The sequence below is a fragment of the Etheostoma spectabile genome, chromosome 7, assembly GCF_008692095.1.
Source record: "Etheostoma spectabile isolate EspeVRDwgs_2016 chromosome 7, UIUC_Espe_1.0, whole genome shotgun sequence".
Taxonomy (NCBI): domain Eukaryota; kingdom Metazoa; phylum Chordata; class Actinopteri; order Perciformes; family Percidae; genus Etheostoma; species Etheostoma spectabile.
This window is the reverse complement of record NC_045739.1, coordinates 16,845,572-16,857,017: the sequence shown is the minus strand read 5'-3', so window position 1 is coordinate 16,857,017 and position 11,446 is coordinate 16,845,572. Positions and strand designations below refer to the sequence as shown.

The window sequence follows — 11,446 nt, the reverse complement described above, 5'->3', positions numbered from 1 at the left end:
TGCGTAATTCAAAGTTCCAGGCACTGTAGCAATAGTAGAAAAAAGGAAGAAGACACAAAAAGAGAGAGAACAAGTTGAAATGTTGCGGCTTCCCTTGTTCTCTAGAGAATTTCAGATGAACAAGTCAGATAAAACTTTCAGGACAACACAGACAGACAACCAGTGAACATACAGTAAATACTGAAATCATGTTTCTGTCTAAGAAGCTCTGTAGCTGCTACCTACACTGTACACTGTGGTCTGAATATTTTTCTGACTCCAGGTTGAAAGAATCTGCAGAACTGTTTTGTATGATATTTTCATGTTTTCATATGATGTATGAAGATTTTGTCTAAGTTTGGGCTGAAGTTAAGCCTCACGTCCTACTACTGAGAGGAATGTGCTGGTCTCAGAAAAAGACAAGTGGGGAGGAGATGGGAGCAATGTGATGGGGAAAAAGAAAAAGAAAAAAAAGAAAGGTGGCAAAATTAATGGAGGGATGAAATAAACCGGAATTGAAAAGGAAAACAGTGACAGAGAGAAAGAGGAGAGGGAGAGAGGAGGAACATGTCATAACACAACACAGTAGCACTGATCCACACTAATGAGCACAATGCAATGGAAGAGCGGGACTGTGAATTATGCAACACAGGCTTACAACTATGAAACTGGGACATTGAAATACTATGAACCAGGGGCGCTAGGACTTGATGAGGGTTTTGGGGCTTAGCCCGGGCCCATGAGACACGCATGCAAGGTAACTAGAACTACAGTTGAAACTTAGCCGACTGGCTAACACTGCAGCATTTGCAGAAATGTTGATTAATGTACTTTGTCCTAATCAAATAAATAAATCTTAATGAAAGGAAAATAACCTGAAGGCAATGAACGCCGAGCAGATCACAAAAACGGTGATTGGCTTGGTCCCTGTGTGTTCATTTCAGCAGCCCAGTTTGCAGATGTTAGTCAGATGGCACAAATGTTTGGCCTATTTCAGCTGGCCAGGCATCCTAAAGGCAAAGGTTTTGTTTCCATGTGTGGGAACACATATGATGTGGGGGGGTCTAGGGGTCCTCCAACAGAACATTTTGAGCATTAAACACTTAATTTCCTGCACTCGGGTGAATTTTTATGCACTTATTTCTACCTTTTTCTGCATCAATGTATGCTGAAAATATCTCTATTTATGTAAAGGAAAACCCACATGACTATAATGGAACTTAATGCAGAAAGGCTCTCAGGCATTTGTGTAGGAGATGTAACTGTGCATGTGGAACATATTCACCTCATGGATACATTAAATCCCTGGACTTTAACTGCTCATGTTTCAGCACGATTTCTGCTCAAGTTCAGAACGTGCTGCGCATTCAAAATACATTAGAGGAAGGTTAGGTTTCAATAGATATAGGCCATTATTCACATACTGTATAAGTGCTCATAAAAGTCATGTGAGAATTGGTCTCTAAAGACATAAAGGCCTTTTTTCTTGTAACAGAAAAATCTTTGACAAAGTAGCTAATTCATTAAACCTGATGTAAGTTGATGATAACGGAGGAGTCCAGCAGTAAATCCCTTCAGGCAACTTTGTTTTTTTCCTTCAGCCCATGCTCTTTATTAAAAAAAGATTAAAATAATAATGTTTCCAAAAATATTGCTGTAAAAAAAGAGATTCAAGTCTAATATAGCTATTTAAAGTCTTAAAGTGGACTTAAAATACAAGTAAAGTTTCCCATTAGATGTACATTAAAGATGCAGAAAGAGCAAATCAGGCAATGTGCTTCTGGTGCTAATACTTTCCTCCTCGGAATTTGTATATTCAAATTGTATTATTTAATCAGTACCACAAACAGCTGCAATGGTCAACTATGCTACGAAGAGACCCACAAACAACAGCAACAAATAAACTAGTACTTCCTGTAGCTATTTCAAATTCTTCCTGTAGTAGCCTTCTTCAGCATCAGATATGGTTGAAAGCTCCTTAGAAAGCTAATAAGTGAACCTTGGGTTTTGATTATTTTATCACAGTTTTATGTCTCCATGGTAAAAAAGGAATCTCTATTGTCAAACTTATGAACCGGCTCATGTCTTTTTCAACTACTTAAACGCTAACAGAGGCTGTAAAGCGTAACCTTAAATAAGTTACCCATAGACTTAAAAGTCAAATCTTTCACTTGTGTCCACTCACTCATTTTGTATGTGATTCAGAGCATTATCTTTCTCCTACATTAAACCAGTCTACAGAACAGAGCTTGACTTTCTTTTTCCCTGCCAGGCTTACAGCTGCTGTCGGACATCACAGTAGCAGGGAAACCATAGCAACACGCAACACCGGTAATGTAGCCATAGTAACTACAGTGCAGCCAGACAAGCATCAACAGGAGGTGCCAGCTACTCATTTTCCACCTCTCCACTTCCACATCACAACACGAGCCGGCAGCACAGTGATGATGTCACACAGCCTCACTTTGGCAACAGAAAGAACGCGACGGAAAGAAGGAAGCCGGAGGAGAAGTGGAAAGAAGAGAGAAACAAAAGGAGGGATAAGAAAAGAGAGGTGATGGAAAAGGAGACAAACAGGGAGGAGAGAAGGGAAGAAGACAGAGGAGGTTGAAGGAAGGGAAGGATATTTGAAACAGAAAAGAGGAACACACACACAATGTGAGCCTGCCTACATGTGTGTTTTACAAATGACCTGCTGCCTCATTGTGGTTTCATGCAGCCGAGTGCTGCCATTACAGGGCCCCGTCTCTACACAGCAGAGCTCACGTTCATGACTCATTAACAATAAACCTCTGCGTCCATCATCCATTCTCAGCCTGTAAACCTCTCATCAACTGGCAATAAACACTAACAGGGCCAGTCAAGTCTTCTCATGGGAAAAGTGCACCTTTCAGCTGAAACATCTGAGATTGTTTTGGTTATGTTTTAATGTACTGTACAAGATTCTTGTTTGACAAAATATCAATTGCATTCACTGCTCACATCCAAGGCCAAAACCCCATATTTGAAAAGAGAAAGGTTCCTGACGTCCACCGCCTATATACAACAACCTGTTTAGAATTAGAAATATTAGAAAATAATATATTGTTATCGGATCAATTCAACTCCCAATTATTAATATCTGTATCAGCCTCAAAAGTCCAGCTTTGGTCAGGCAATACTTTGGTTACGCGAGGACAAGTGAGCAAAGTATTCTCTGATGGAGACGGTTAACGTGGTTGAGAAACTCTGGGAAAAGCCTATAAGTTGACCTTGAGTTATAATTACTTAGATATCATAAACTAAATGTTTACAACAGCAAAAAAATAAAATAATAATAATGATCTTTTTCGTGTCATTATTATTATTTTCATTGTAAAGTATAAACACTGAAAGAAATTAAAATTATTATAGTGTGATTTTTGCAAGGATCTGTACCAAACCAAGATTTTTTTTTCTTTAGTCTGTAGGATAGGATTTGTAGGCTAGGACATCTCTGCAACACCACAATACTTGGTTGAGAATGATTTGACACACATTTTGCCACCCCCCTGCAATTGTTTCACTAGTTTACATTGCAATTTTGATTTAATTGTGATTAATTGTGCAACTCTAATCGGAACAACAAAAAGAACAGATTTATAGCTGCTGATTGATAGTGTTCTCAAGCTCCATACCAGAGGTGTTCATTGGAAAGCGTGGCCTTTTCACTTAACAAAGTGTGAAGCCATTAAATTCTAAGGCACTCTATCCTTTTGAAACATTTAAATGCCTGTATTGATTTCAGCCCGGCTGCCTCTGGCCTCCTCTGTCCATCTCAACAGTGAGAAACCAGCAGTGAAATCTCAGACAGACTGAAGCTGCTGCACAGATTAACAATTATCCTGGAAGGTTTCATTTGTGTGACAGTGGAAAAATTCATAAATGTCACAGTGAAATGAGTTTGATGTTTGATGTTCAAATCCATTACAGTACAGAAAAAAATCAAACACACATAATCAGAATAGTATTAGGATGTAATAATATTTGTGTAATGTTTTCCCACTCTAGCTCAAATGTAAATTAATTCAATCACATTTCCAGTAACCGTTGCATTTAAGTTTAGTGTGCGACCACACTCCGAAAAGAGACTGCTGTGAGCTACAGTGACGGTCTGTTGGCCAGTCCACCAATTTGGTCCAGTCTGAAATATCTCAACAACTACTGGATGGATTCCCATTTAATTTGGTACAAACATTCAACGTCCCCAGATAATGAATCATATTCAGACTAACCCAACAATGTATACAGATTCCTAGTGGTACTGTTACAGTAAGACAGCAGAGTGGGGTACAGTAGCAGTATAATTGGATCACCACGGACATCAGGACGTATTATTCATGAGCCAAGAGCGGCTCAGCTTCACAATCTCATGAAACTAACACACACACACACACACACACAGACAGAAAAGTGAAGCACAATCTCCAGGGAGCAAAATTGGATCTATATGGTCCATACTGTGTGTAAGACAATCAATTGATAAACACACTAACACTTTCAGCACACATTCTCACCTACAAGGATACATCCAGTGTGTGTGTTTGTGTGTGTGTGTGTGTGTGTGTGTGTGCGTGTGCGTGTGCGTGCATACGTGCATAAGTGTGTACGTGTGTGTGCGTGCGTCTTTTATTGCCAGCCCCAATGGTTCCCAACAGAGACCAGAGTAGAACCTTTCTAGCAAACCCCAGTTTGTCCCCCATAGAGCAGGTGAGATAATCTGCACTCCAGCCAGCTTTTAACAGCTGTAGAGCTTTTAATGCGGGAAAGAGAGAGAGAGAGAAAGAGAATCCCTCCTCCCCTCCGTCATCCATCTGCTCTTTTCTTTCATTCCGTTTGTGTACAGTATTGTCCTCCACCAACCCCCTGAAGGTGTCTGCTCACCCACTGTGTTCTTTTCTTACCTTTCCCTCTTTTTCTATCTAACGTCGACGCCATTTTGTCCTGTTTGCACTAGAGCCCGACCGATAAAGGATTTTGATATCGCTAAAAATGTTTGGAGATTTAAAGATCCGATATTCCGATATATCGGGAGATATTCTATATACATATGATTTTTTAAATCCAGAAACGCGTAACAAAACATAAACATATTTCCTTAACATTAGTTATTTGTAGTTATTTATCCATCCTCACTAAAATAATGATAATCCAGTAACAAAAAATAAACTTGTTTGTTTTACTGTCCCAACAGAACAGAGGAACATCACAATATATAAAAGTTCTGATAAATAAAATGTATGCAAATACAAATTTAAGATATGAAACTTAAAGGGCCCTATTTTAATGATCTAAGCACACAGCATGAAGCACATGACGCTGGTGCGTTTAGGGCGTGTCCAAATCCACTTTTCCTAGCTTGATGGCAGAAAAAAGGGTCAGTGCATGGCGCATGGTGGGTTTTTGGTGTAACATGCAATAAACCAATCAGAGTGTCATCACCCATTCCCTTAAAAAGCCAGGCGCATTTGTACCTTTGCGCATTGCTATTATGATGGCAAATTTGCACCATCATATTTTTATTATTGCAGAGTTATTTTTATTACGTATATCTTTTGCATGTTTGTGTGCTGCTGTGCTCCCCGTGTGTGTGTAACAAGCATAATGTGTACATGCTGTGCACGAGCCTAGGCACATTTTACTGATGCACTGTTAAAATTCAATGAAATGCTGCTCTATTGACTTTCGACCAGGTTTTTGTTGGTCAATGGCGCAATCACATCCCGCTGCCTCGAGATAGCAACACGCCAAGAATTCCCCTAAACACACCTCCCTAAAGGGTTAAACACAAGTGTTGTTGAGTGCCCTCTGGGGGACAAACTATGTAACGCCAAATCTCACAACATGGTTGAAGGGTGTTTTGTCCGTTTTTTAATATTCAGTTATCAGCCATTATAAATGCCGATGCCGATAGTTTGGAAAATGTCTAATATTGGCCGATAATATTGGCCCACCGACATATCGGTCTGGTTCTAGTTTGGAAATAAGGACACACTGCCTAAAGCTTCTCATCCATCACCGAGTGTATCTACTCTCCATCTAACCTCCATCCATCTTCCCTTCAAATCTATCCTTTGCAACCTGCTCTTTATTTTTATAGTGCAAATGTGGAGAAAATTTGCCTGTATGCAGTCAAAAGTAAGAGGGAATGCTGAGCTCACACTCATGCAGCAATTAAGGTAATGAAAGCTTGATTATAGGACAAATTGTTTTGTTCTTTTCATAGTTTGGTTATTAATATAAATAAATAAAAAATGCCCTTCAGAAATCTGAGAAAAGGGGCAAGCAAACTGGACTTAAAGAAGAACCTTTGTGTTATATATATATATTAAACTCATGAGGTGAACCAAAAACTAACTTTAATAGCTCATGTGTTTCATTGGCTGCTTTTGGGTTTCTGGAAGAAATATAAGACTACAAATACATATTCCAATGTAACAAAGACTCCTTCACCCTTAACCTTCTTCTATAAAACCTTAGTAATGACTGAAAATAGCAGATGTCTACCTTGTGATATTTACAGATTTGTCGCCACTTAAGGCAACAGTCTGAGGCTTTCAATATTCCACCGGCTGTAGAGAAAATGTTGGAGCAATTATATCTGACATTTTTCAACATTTGAGTTGCACTTGTGCTTGTGTCCTTGAGCAACTAAAAAGTTATACACAAGCTGAATCAACCGATGACAACGGAAAGCTTCTCAATTCTTAGTTTTTTACTAAATCTTTTCAAAAACAGTTAAACAAATTCAAGAATACGCAGAAGTTAACAGTGTCCCGGTCAGCTCCTAACAAGGTGACATTTCCGAGAGAGGAGGTGTACACCTTATAAAAGCCTTGCAGCAGCTGTTAGGAGTCGTTTTCTGGTAATACATTAGCAATCAAATGAAGTGTCCTACAGTCAAAGGTGAACATTTTGACAAATGAAATAATGTAAGTCCTTTATTCTGTGGTTTAAGCTTCTCATAAATGAAGACTTGTTTAGTTTTATATGATTGTTAACTAAATATCTCTGGGTTTTGGACTGTCGGACAAAACAAGCAAAGTGATGACATCATCAATTTAAGCATCAGTGGACAAAAGGAACAAGTGGTTTGTCTTGTTTTTCTCCAGCTGGCTCTCCTCCCTGCAGGGCTCTATCGCTGAATGGTATCATCTCACTGCTTCCATTGACCCCCTCCTCTTTCTTTGTACCCCCTCATCCTCTCTTCTTTCCCTTCCCTCTTGTGTTTTACAGTGTTATTAATCCCACGTCACCTCACAGTTTCTCCATCAGTGACTCAAACAGATAGATAGATAGATAGATAGATAGATAGATAGATAGATACTTTATTCATCCCAAAGGAAAGTTCACGGTCCTTCAGTATGTGGGGAATCTCAGACACACTCCTGTTCCAGCTACTGAGGCATGAAATTACCTCTGTACCCCCTCTGGGTTTCTAAAAGATGCTCAACTGTTTACATAAATAATGGCAGTAAGGAGAGGGAACATGATGCAAAGGCAAACACAACGCTATTCATGTGTAAAAAGGCTTTAGAAAAATCTCCCTAGAATTTCATTTCGACCCTGGTCCCTGAGGTCGAAACGCAATGAGTTCCTCAGAAGGTCCCCAGTTCCACGGGAAAATTGAAAAGCAGTTTATCTCTCTCTTGTTCCATCGCCTTCCTTACCTTATCTACTTTCCAAACATTTTTCCTTTTATCATATCTCCCTCTATCAATTTCCTTTCCATCACCCCTGTCTTTTTTGGGGGACAATCAGGTTCTGTCTTAGTATCTCTTTCCTGTCTTTTTCTCCTTTCTCCTGGCTACTCTCCATTTCTCTCTCAATCTGTGTGTGTTACTGTGCTATAATAATTCAATTACACCATGCAGTTTATTGCAGCTGTAATGAAAACCCCAAAACAAAAAAAACTTTTCTTCAACTGTCTTCTGCTCCAAAGCAAACATCACCCTGTCTCTGGTGTGGTGTGGGGGGTGTATTTCCCTCTCTCTTCTTCTAAGACCATCTTTACTCTAATCAATCACTCTGACCCAGATAAAGCAAAGTTTAAACCCAGGCTGCTTTGATGATGTGACCCATTTATAAGCACTTGTGTACCTACAAACCACATGCGCTTTCATTTTTGGCCTGAGATGGAGGCTGCGCAGTAATGCATAGCCATCACCGGAAATGTGCTTCTATTTTCCATAGACAGTTAAAGAAGCGGACCAACAGATCCCGTTGTTCTGGACGGCGACCAGTGAAGGGAAATGGAAGCACTTTTCCGGTGATGGCTAGGCGTTACTGGGCAGCCTCCAACTGAGCTTGACGATGTAGTTGTGACGTGGTCAACGTGTATGAAAGATGTAAGTCTTCTGGTAACTATGCCAAGAGAAATCTCAATGATTACCAATCAGCAGAGATGGAGAGCGTAGGTATATGTAAGGAGATAACATAGAAACAGGCTAATTAATGCTAACTAACATGCTAGTTAATGTTAGTAATTACAGCTGATGTAAGTCGAAACTGTCTGCGTGCTTCTCCTGGCAATATGGTGATTTGTCAACTATGCGACAAGCAAGTGACAAGCAAGTCCCGGGGACACTTCACATCTACAGTTAGCCAGCAGCCAGCCACTTACTAACTTACAGCGATCTAAACCCAGCCAGCACAAACTCCAGTGCCGGGTGATAACTATGCTAACGGCAGCAACAGAAAGTTCAATGTTCCGTCGTGGAAACACACCAGAGAGACAAATGATAGAGAGAAGGGATAAATAACCCTGGGAAATAAGACTTTTATATAATTGGGCTGGACCGAAAAAAAAGCCTTTGATTATATTTCTAGAGACTATTTATTGGCGGTAATGAAGCATTATGGTTTCCCAGAAACTTTTGTTCATTTAATCATATGTCTGTATGTTAAATCTAGTGTGCGTGTGAATGCAAATGGTGTTTTAACAGAGGCTTTTAATGTGGAGAGAGGATTAAAACCATTAACTCTGACAGTCTCATATCTGACACACACGTTGGGCTAGCGCCCAAAGTTACTGCCATGGCATACGCAGACGATGTTACAGTTGTTATTGAAAATCAGATGGAGATGGATGTTTTAACCAATCATTTGAATTTATATGATTTAGCTTCTGGTGCAAAACTAAATCCTAATAAAACAGAGGGTGTTTGGATAGGAACAAAATATAAAAAAAAACATGATATTAACATTAAAGTAAAGGATGAAAATAAAATCCTTGTAATTCTAATAAAAACTGTAGTGAAACAAACTGGGAGACTAAACTCTATGAAATCAAAGAGGAAGTAAAAAAAAAAATGGGAAAATGCAAACACCAATTATAAATCAAGAGTCTTTTGTCTCATCCAAACTCCTGTTTCTGGCAAACATCTTTCCTCCATCTCACATAATGATACTTCAATTAAATAAACAGTGTGTGAATTTGGTATGGGCTACAACTAGAGAAGTAACAAAAAGAGAAATCATGTGTAAAAGCAAAGAATATGGGGACTTGGGGGCAGTAGATATGGGAACATGATTGTACATTGCCTTTGTAAAAAATGTATCAGCAGCCATCTCCAGGAATGCTCTCTGGGTCAGTGACCGCTATACGTGGAGGAAAAGGAGAGGCAGAGCCAGACAAGGTCCAGAATATAATATTATTTACGGTGATTTTATATTTGAATATGAAAAACTAAAAATAGACTGGAATGACCTAATGAGTTGTTGTTTTTTTTAATACTGATTATAAATATTGTGCTTATATTAATTATAAACACTTATCATATGACAAAGGAACCCAGTTCCTGAAATTAAAATAAATAAATAAGAACTTCCCAGAGAGCACTCGTGATATGAGATTGTGAGATGATGTGAGACTTCCTGTCAGAGCTGCTGTGGCTTGGAGTTGCTATGTAACAACTAAAACATGTCCAATGATTTATTGCAATGATGAAGAGACACAACAGCATCTCTTGATAGATGGTTATAGGGCTAAAGAAGTCTGGGACAAACTAAAAGTTTATGGTGTAAAGTTTGATATTTCCTATTAATCTGTCATGTAGTGTATTATTGACAAGGAGCTGATACAGATAATCAAATTCAAACTTCAAATTATGGAAGACCAGATGCTGCATGACCTTACAACAGACTGTCATAACAAGCGATGAAGTGCGCAAACAAGTGCTCACTGAGCTAAGAAGAAGATGATCTCTAGACACAAAACAGCTTCTTCCTTGGGACATTCTCAACTTGTGATGTTTTGCACTTTATACTCTATGCACTTTAGCATATGCACTTTACGACATGCACTTTAGGCTGCTACATGCACTTTACTAGTCCTACATCTCATAATTGTTAATTGTTTGCTGTTTTTTTTCCCTTCGCTCTCTAATGTATGCCATTTGTTTATAACCTGTATTTTGTAAAAAACTTTAATAAAGCTCTTTAAAAAAGAAAAGAAATGGACCATATTGCCCCAGGCGTCCGAGTCTGGCTGGCCACGGTGCTGAAATTCATCCCCCTTTAGTGTTTAGCAATGTTCTTTACAGTGAAGTTTGATCTACAAATTGGCAGATAAAACTGTAATGGATAAACCCATCTGTGAACAGATACAGTATATTTTAAATCTGCAATTGTGTTAAACAGTGAAAACTACAACTCCTATAATGACAATTCACGATGTCATCAAAAGTGTGTGTTTACATCCATTGTTTTGATTGAGAGAGCCCTAGCGGCAGAAAATACCATATTGTACGTTTAATTGTTTAAGCAATGGGCCACATATTTTCTAGTTTCAGAATGTTTTCTTTGTCAATTGCAACAGTAAATTAAGAATCATTGGATTTTGGAATATTGGTCAGACAACAACAAGTCAAAGATAGCAATCACCGTGGGCTTGGAGAAACCGTTAACTCTAAATGTGTAACTATTTTCTAACATTTAATAATTTAAAAGTATTAATACATATTAATAATGAATACTTTTAATTTAAGACGAATTGGCAGATTAATCGATAATACAAATAATTGTTTGCTGCTACCATTTCTTTAATTAGAATCTGTCACCCTTTGAAATAGATTGGTGTACTACTAAGGCAATATTTTGACAAACGTCTCCATCTTGTTCTCTCTCCTCTGCTCTGCTGTGCGGCGTCACACTTGCATGTACAGCTTTGCACACATGCATGCAGGAATAAACATAAAAGATCAGTGTAGACATGGACATGAACACACACTGCAGGATAACCTGCATGCGAGGGAACGCCCACACGCACGCACGCGCGCACGCACGCACACACACACACACACACACTGCAAAGTCTCCCTTGCTACCCTTGCCCCACATCCCACAACTCGCTACAAACAATAGGCAGCACTTCCTGGAAGTCAAAAATAACAGGAAACCGTTTCCTTCAGCAGTAACTGGGGGATACAAGACAAATTATATATATATA

At 39.0% G+C, this 11,446-nt stretch overlaps 1 protein-coding gene and 1 long non-coding RNA gene across 3 annotated transcripts in view; one reads left to right on the top strand and one right to left on the bottom strand.

Annotated features, from left to right (window-relative positions):
- LOC116692028 (uncharacterized) overlaps positions 1-9,065 on the top strand; it is a 15,676-nt gene extending 6,611 nt beyond the window's left edge. Inside the window, exons 2-3 of the long non-coding RNA XR_004332618.1 lie at positions 2,795-2,797; positions 8,964-9,065. This is a non-coding gene — a long non-coding RNA (uncharacterized LOC116692028). The remainder of the gene's footprint in view (positions 1-2,794; positions 2,798-8,963) is intronic.
- mtcl2 (microtubule crosslinking factor 2) overlaps positions 1-11,446 on the bottom strand; it is a 116,639-nt gene that overhangs the window by 56,768 nt on the left and 48,425 nt on the right. The gene's annotated exons all lie outside the window — the stretch shown is intronic.